The sequence below is a fragment of the Octodon degus genome, unplaced genomic scaffold, assembly GCF_000260255.1.
Source record: "Octodon degus isolate 3935 unplaced genomic scaffold, OctDeg1.0 scaffold00117, whole genome shotgun sequence".
NCBI lineage: Eukaryota > Metazoa > Chordata > Mammalia > Rodentia > Octodontidae > Octodon > Octodon degus.
Genome location: NW_004524693.1, coordinates 8,108,909 through 8,115,537, shown reverse-complemented (window position 1 = coordinate 8,115,537; position 6,629 = coordinate 8,108,909). Strand labels below are relative to the sequence as shown.

General features: G+C 38.0%; 1 non-coding gene and 1 pseudogene across 1 annotated transcript; both read left to right on the top strand.

Moving 5' to 3' along the window:
• Nucleotides 1-6,378, top strand: part of LOC101574295 — a 10,906-nt pseudogene extending 4,528 nt beyond the window's left edge.
• LOC111812243 lies at nucleotides 373-482 on the top strand. Its single transcript, XR_002817798.1, has one exon. It is a non-coding gene; the product is annotated as a U6 spliceosomal RNA (small nuclear RNA).
• Nucleotides 6,379-6,629: the final 251 nt, after the last annotated feature.

Sequence of the window (6,629 nt, the reverse complement as noted above, 5' to 3'; positions counted from 1 at the left end):
TTATCAATCAACTCATCTGTTGAAAGGTACCTAGGCCATTTGCAGAATCTAGCTACTGTAGATTGTGTTGCTATAAACATGTGTCACTGTAATACAGTGTTTCAACCCTTTAAAGAAGATACTTAGAAAGAAAATAGCTGGATTGAATGAAATTACTCCTTTCATTTTTTTAAGATACTTCATACTGATTTCCACAGTGATTTTACTAGTGTATATTCCTATCAAAACTGTAGAAGGCACACTCAACCACCTTGTCTTTGTCAAGGAGCCAAATATGTTCACAGGAAGAAATATAGCCTCTTTAAGAAATGGTGCTGGAAAAACTGGCTTTCCACATGCCAAAAATTAAATTATAACCACGTCTATAAATATGCACTAAACTAAAATGAAAATGCATTAAAGATCTTGGAATGATATAGAGAAGATTAGCATGGTCCCTGTGCAAAGATCTAAATATTAAAACACAGACACTAAATGTACTGGGAGAGAGACTAGATACATTTCTTGAAACCACAGGTGTACTTACAGAGTTCATTAAAAATAAACTACATGGGAAAAACTTCAAGGAATCAGAAATTGGGATCTCAACTTTATTGAAAAGTTCTTGCACATGGAAAGAAATCACCAACAGGGCTGACCAGATAGCTCAGCAGAACAAAGCACCTGTTTAGGCAGACACAGGGACCAGGGTTTGATCCTGGCATGCTGTGCTGGCCTCACCCCTGGGGCAAACTGAGACAGTGTTTGAGACTGGCGTGGTGGTGCATGCCTGTAATCTCAGCTCTTAGTAGGCTGAAAACAGGAGGATCACTATGAGTTTGATCTGTGTAGTGAGACCCTGCAGTAATAAATACAAAAAAAGTGAAGAGGAAACTCACAAATTGAGAAAAACAACTAACAGTCACTCAGACAAAGGATTTCTATGTAGAATATATAAAAGAACTAAAAAAAATCAGGGCCTCAAAATTTAAAAAAACCCAATCGCAAAATGAGTTTCTGAGGTGGATATAGACTTTTCAGAGGAAGAAATACAATTGGCAAATAAAAATATGAAAAATGTTCAATAGCAGAAATCATTATAAAAATGCAAATTAAAACAACATTGAGATAACATCTCACCCTAGAAAGAATGGCTATCAGAAATAAATCAACTGGGCTGGAGAGATGGCTCAGTGGTCTAAAGCACCTACTTAGAACAAGCTTAGCAAAAGCATCAGGGACCGCGGTTCAATCCCCCAACACCACATGCCAGCCAGCCCTGCCCCCTGGTGGGCTGAGCTGGCCACACTCTCTCTCTCTCTCTCTCTCTCTCTCTCTCTCTCTCTCTCTCTCTCTCTCTCTCTCTCTCTCTCTCTCTCTCTCAAATAAATAAATAAAAAAGAAGTTACTTTAAAAAAAAAGAAATAAATCAACTAACAACAAATGTTGGAGACGCTGTGAGGAAAAATAAAACTGTTATTGGGAGTGCAAACTGACATAACATCTTTGGAAGTCAGTGTGGAGACTCCTCTAAAAACTAGGATTTGAAGTCTCATTCAACCCAGTATTCCCCTTATGGATATATTCCCAGAAGAAATGAAAACATTATACCACAGTGATATATATGCCTCCAAGTTTACAGCAATGCAATTTGTCATAGCTAAACCTTGGAAAAACCCAAATGCCCATTAACTGAGGAATGGATAAAAAAGATGAGATATTTTTATATAATAGAATATTGCTCAGTTATAAAGATAAACTTGAGACTTTTACAGGTAAACAGATTCAACTACAGAACACAATCATAAGTGAAATAAATCAGCCCCTCATGTGTAAACATCCTATTGTCTCCCAAGAGTAAGAACCTGAAATAACATACAAAGCTTGAAGGCCGGCCAAATAGCTGAGCAGATTAAAGAGCCTGCAAGCAGGCGCAGGGGCTGGAGGCTCGATCCCCAGTCCTGCTGTGCTAGCCGTTCGATTCCCGAGCCTGCCATGCTGGCCCCGCCACCAAGACGTGCTGAGATGCTGATTGAAACTGGATGTGGTTGCACATGCCTGTAATCCCAGCTCTTGTGAGGCTGTAAACAGGTGGATCACTACCAGTCAAATCTAGTAGTGAGACCCTGAACACCCTGTAGACCTTTCACTAAAATAAGAAAAAAAGATATAAAACCTGAGAGGTAAATAGATACAGTAAAAGGGAAATGAACTAAGCGAAAGGAATGAACAATTGGGATGAGAAAAAGGAAAAAACAAAGAAAAAAAAAGGATAGTTAAACTGATTGTACTAATTTCTATTGACTTTTTTTTCCAGCTTTTTAATTTTGCAAAATGAAAATTTGCACATTAATTATGCCAGTCCAGGAACAGGAGAGGTCTTTCCATTTCCTAATATCCAGTTCAATCTTTTTTCTCACTGTATCCTATTGTAAATTTAGAGAACTTTCCTTCCTTCCTTCCTTCCTTCCTTCCTTCCTTCCTTCCTTCCTTCCTTTCTTTCTGTGTGTCTGTCTTTCTGTGTGTCTGTGTGTCTGTCTTTCTTTCTTTCTTTCTTTTTCAGAAGCATGGATTAAACTCAGGTCCTTGTGCTTGCCAGGCAAGCACTTATAATACAGAGCTATCTGCCCAGCACCTAGACTTTCCTTTCTTTGATTCAGCTAACTTCCAGGTATTTATCATGTTTGAAGATACCATGAATGGAATTGATTTCTGCATTTCTTGATCAGTGGACTCAATGTTCTATTGGTATGTTATTAATTTTTTTGTTTCTATTTTTTTCATTTCTTTTTTTTGGAATTCAACAATGATTGCTCTGTTCCATGATGTTATTATTAGTTTTTTTTTTCATTTTAATGAGAAAAAAGATAAAATAGCAATGAGACAGTTTCAAAACAGGTTAGTATGACAGTTACAATAATTACTACATTGCATATTGTTGTCTTCCTAGTAGTTATTCAGAGGACAAGATGCAGACATAATATCTTGTCTAAACAATATTAGTACAAATATTTCTTGTCAATGAACTAAGAGACAGTAGCTGTATATATCCTATCTTGTATATACATATATTTTACTTCACACACACACACACAAACACACACAGATTAAAAATGAAAGAAAATGGTCCTTTATTTATATCTGCCTTTTTTGTTTTGTTTTGTTTTGTCTGAGATGGGTGTTCCAGTGCTGTAAGTCTTTAAAGGACCTTTTCATACTTGATGCCTGACCAGTGATTGTAGGTACCTAAATTCAGCAAAATAACCAAATATAGTCCAATAGTCTATATTAGCAGTGGGTTATCAGCACAACTGGTAAATGTCCAAAGTTGTAGAGATGAGCATTATACAGATCACCATAGTAATATAGATTTACTTTTATACCTCATGGTTGTAATTTTGTGCTGGATGGTTAACACCAAGTTAAAGCAAGACAAATATAACTCAAAATGAAACTTTTTCTACCTAACAAGGTCAGTCAAATCCCCTCAGTATTTACCATGGAACCACATACAGCACCTTGTGGGTCTTTTGTCAGTGTCTGCCATCTGGATGAGACACAGCAATTGTTTGACCAATTTGCTCTGGGTGAAAGCCTGAGAGAATTTTTCTCTCTAGCTGACTCTCCTTAGGCCCACTATAAATTGTTGATCACTTTCCTCTGTGGCCCCATAATCTTCTTGATCAGAAAATTTGGGACACCACTGAGTTGCAGAATGTCACAGCACAGGTTCACCTATTTCCTGAATCTTCAATGACCTTGGAGGGCTAGGGCCAAAATATTGGCTATTCTTGCAGCCCCTCTCTTTTTCTAATTTTTGGTTTGTAAACCTTAGATATTAAATATCCAGAAGAGAAGCTTAATTATATTACTGTCCTGTAACAGAGGCAGTTGGGCTTAACATCACTGTCTGTCTGAATATGAAACACCTTATACGTAAAATAGAATTGTTATTTTCCAATAAGCATAGATATTCTAAACTTTATATCCCTACCGAATATGACAAAAATGGTTTCACCTGTTTACTCAGAAATTTAGAAATTAAACCACATATACCATTGTAGCAGGAGAGTCCTATGACATTTTTTTCTTGTCTTTTGTTTTCATTTATTACACTATTTTTTACAAAGAGTTACTTTATAGAGAGTATAGCAATAATTGATATGATATTAGGAGCAGTAAGCATTTAGAATTACAAAATGATGGATATTTCAAGCATTGTTTTAGCATTACACAATACTATCCTCAGTGTAGTTGCCTAGTTCACAGATAAAATCATATAGAGTTGGTCAGGGTGAGAATTCTACGCACCAACTGCTATTTTCAAAAACCTAATGGAGATTCTTAGGACCATGGCCTTAACCATCTTATTTATATAAATGTATGGTTTTACCCTGCCATGTTTCCTGGCTTTTCTTCTTACCCTCTCTTTGGTGTTTAATCCTTAAGCTCTCCCTTTCCATTTAACTGTGTTATACCTTTCAATTTTTATTTCTTCTTTTGAGTTCTTACACTAGGGATAAAATACAATATTTAAACATATGGATCTGGTTTTTTCACTTACAAATGTATCTTCAAGTTGCATCCACTTATGTATGAAGACTTCAAGTTTATTTTTCTTTATAACTGAGTAATGCTCCATTGTATAGAAACACCACATCTTTTTCATCTATTCCTCAGATGATGAGCATTTTGGTTGTTTCCAAGATTTGGCTATCACAAATTCTATTGATATAAACATAGGTGCACATATATCATTATGATATGATGTTTTCAGTTCTTTTGAGAAAATTCCCATAAGGGGGAAAGCTGGATTAAATGGGATTTCCAGTATGAATTTTTTGAAGTTTCCACACTGATCTTATAATGGTTGAATGAGACTACAGTTTAACCAGAAGTGGACAAGGGGTCCTTTTCCCCCACAGCTGCTCCAAAATTTGTTCTTGATTGATTTCTGCATGGTAACCATTCTTTCTGGGGTGAGATGGTATCTCAGAATTGTTTTAATTTGTGTTTCATGAATAGCTAGTGATATGGAGCATTTTTTCATGTATTTATTTGTGTCTTGTATTCTGTCCTCTGAGAAGTGTGTGTTCCTCTCAGATGCCCTCTTTGTAAATTCTAGACTGTAGACTATGTCTAAGTGCTTGTTAGTTAAGAGTTTTTTTCAAATGTGAGTTGTCTTTTATCTCTCTATTTTTTTTTTGTGGCACTGGGGACTGAACTCAGGACCCTTCACTTGCTAGGCAGGCAGATACTCTACTGGGCTATCTCCCCAGCCCCTGTCTCTTATCTTTCCTGCTAATTTATTTTGAAGTGGAAAACCTTTTCAATAAGAGGAATTCCCAGTTGTTAATCTTTGAAATATTTCCCTTGCAGTTTGAGTTTTCTTCGTGACCTGTTTGCCTACCCATATATCTTCAAGATTTCCACCAACCATGTCTTCCAGGAGACTTAGTGTTTCTGTTTTATTTTTTTAAATTTTTTTAATTATTTATTTATTTATGTGTGTGCGTGTGTGTGTGTGTGTGCGTGTGTGTGTGTGCGTGGCCAGCTCAGCCCACCAGGGGGCGGGGCTGGCTGGCATGTGGTGCTGGGGGATTGAACCGCGGTCCCTGTGCTTTGCCAAGCTTGTTCTAAGTAGGTGCTTTAGACCACTGAGCCATCTCTCCAGCCCCCAAGTGTTTCTGTTTTAATGTGTAGATCTTTAATCCATTTTGACTTTAGCAGATGGTGATAAACATGGGACAGATTTTAGTTTTTGGCAGGTAGAGAGCCAGATTTTCCAGAACCATTTGTTAAAGAGGCTATCTTTCTTCCAGTAAGTATGTTTGGCTCCTTTGTCAAAGATGAAGTGGCTGAGTGTGTTTGTAGTTGCATCTGCATCTTCTAATCTATTACAGTGATCCTCAGGTCTGATGGCTATGCTGTGGACTGGGATATAAGTCACCTGAACAACAACTTCATGTTTGGGCAGAAGATGAATGTCTGCCTCTCCAAGCAGCCAGCCATCATGCCTGGTCAGTCATACGGGCTAGACGACGGGTTTTGCAGTTACAAAGACTTCAGTGAATCAAGGAACAATTGGTTCTCCACCCCAGAGCAGGCAGCCAACAACCACATCCAGCACCCCAGCAACCCGCTGCACTTCTTCAGTGCCCCCTGGTGGTGACCAAGGAGAACTTTGAGATCTGCAATGAGCTGAGAATGAAGCGACCAACTTCTGTGAAAGTATTCTCAGGCAAAAGTGAGCGCAGCTCCTCTGGGCTGCTGGAGTGGGAATCCAAGAGTGATGCCCTGGAGACCTTGGGCTTCCTGAGCTGTTACCAGGTGAAAAACCCAAATGACCCCTACCCTTACAGTCTGAAGCTGCGCTTCTCTGCTCAGCATGCCTCCTAATCAGGAGTCCAGGAAGAGCCACCTTAGCAGGAAAACAGTTCTTTCATTTTTGCCATTGGGGTTTTTTGTTGTTTTTTTTCTTTTTGCAAAAAAAAGTTTTTGTTTTCCTTTTTTTTAATGCTAGTTAGTAGAGGCTTAACCATATTGGAAATGCTGGAAGTCTGGAGGGGATGGGAGAGGGGAACTGATAGCTCCCAAGATTAACTTTCACGTTTTAAAAATTATTGCACATGTGATTTTTTTTTCCTGTT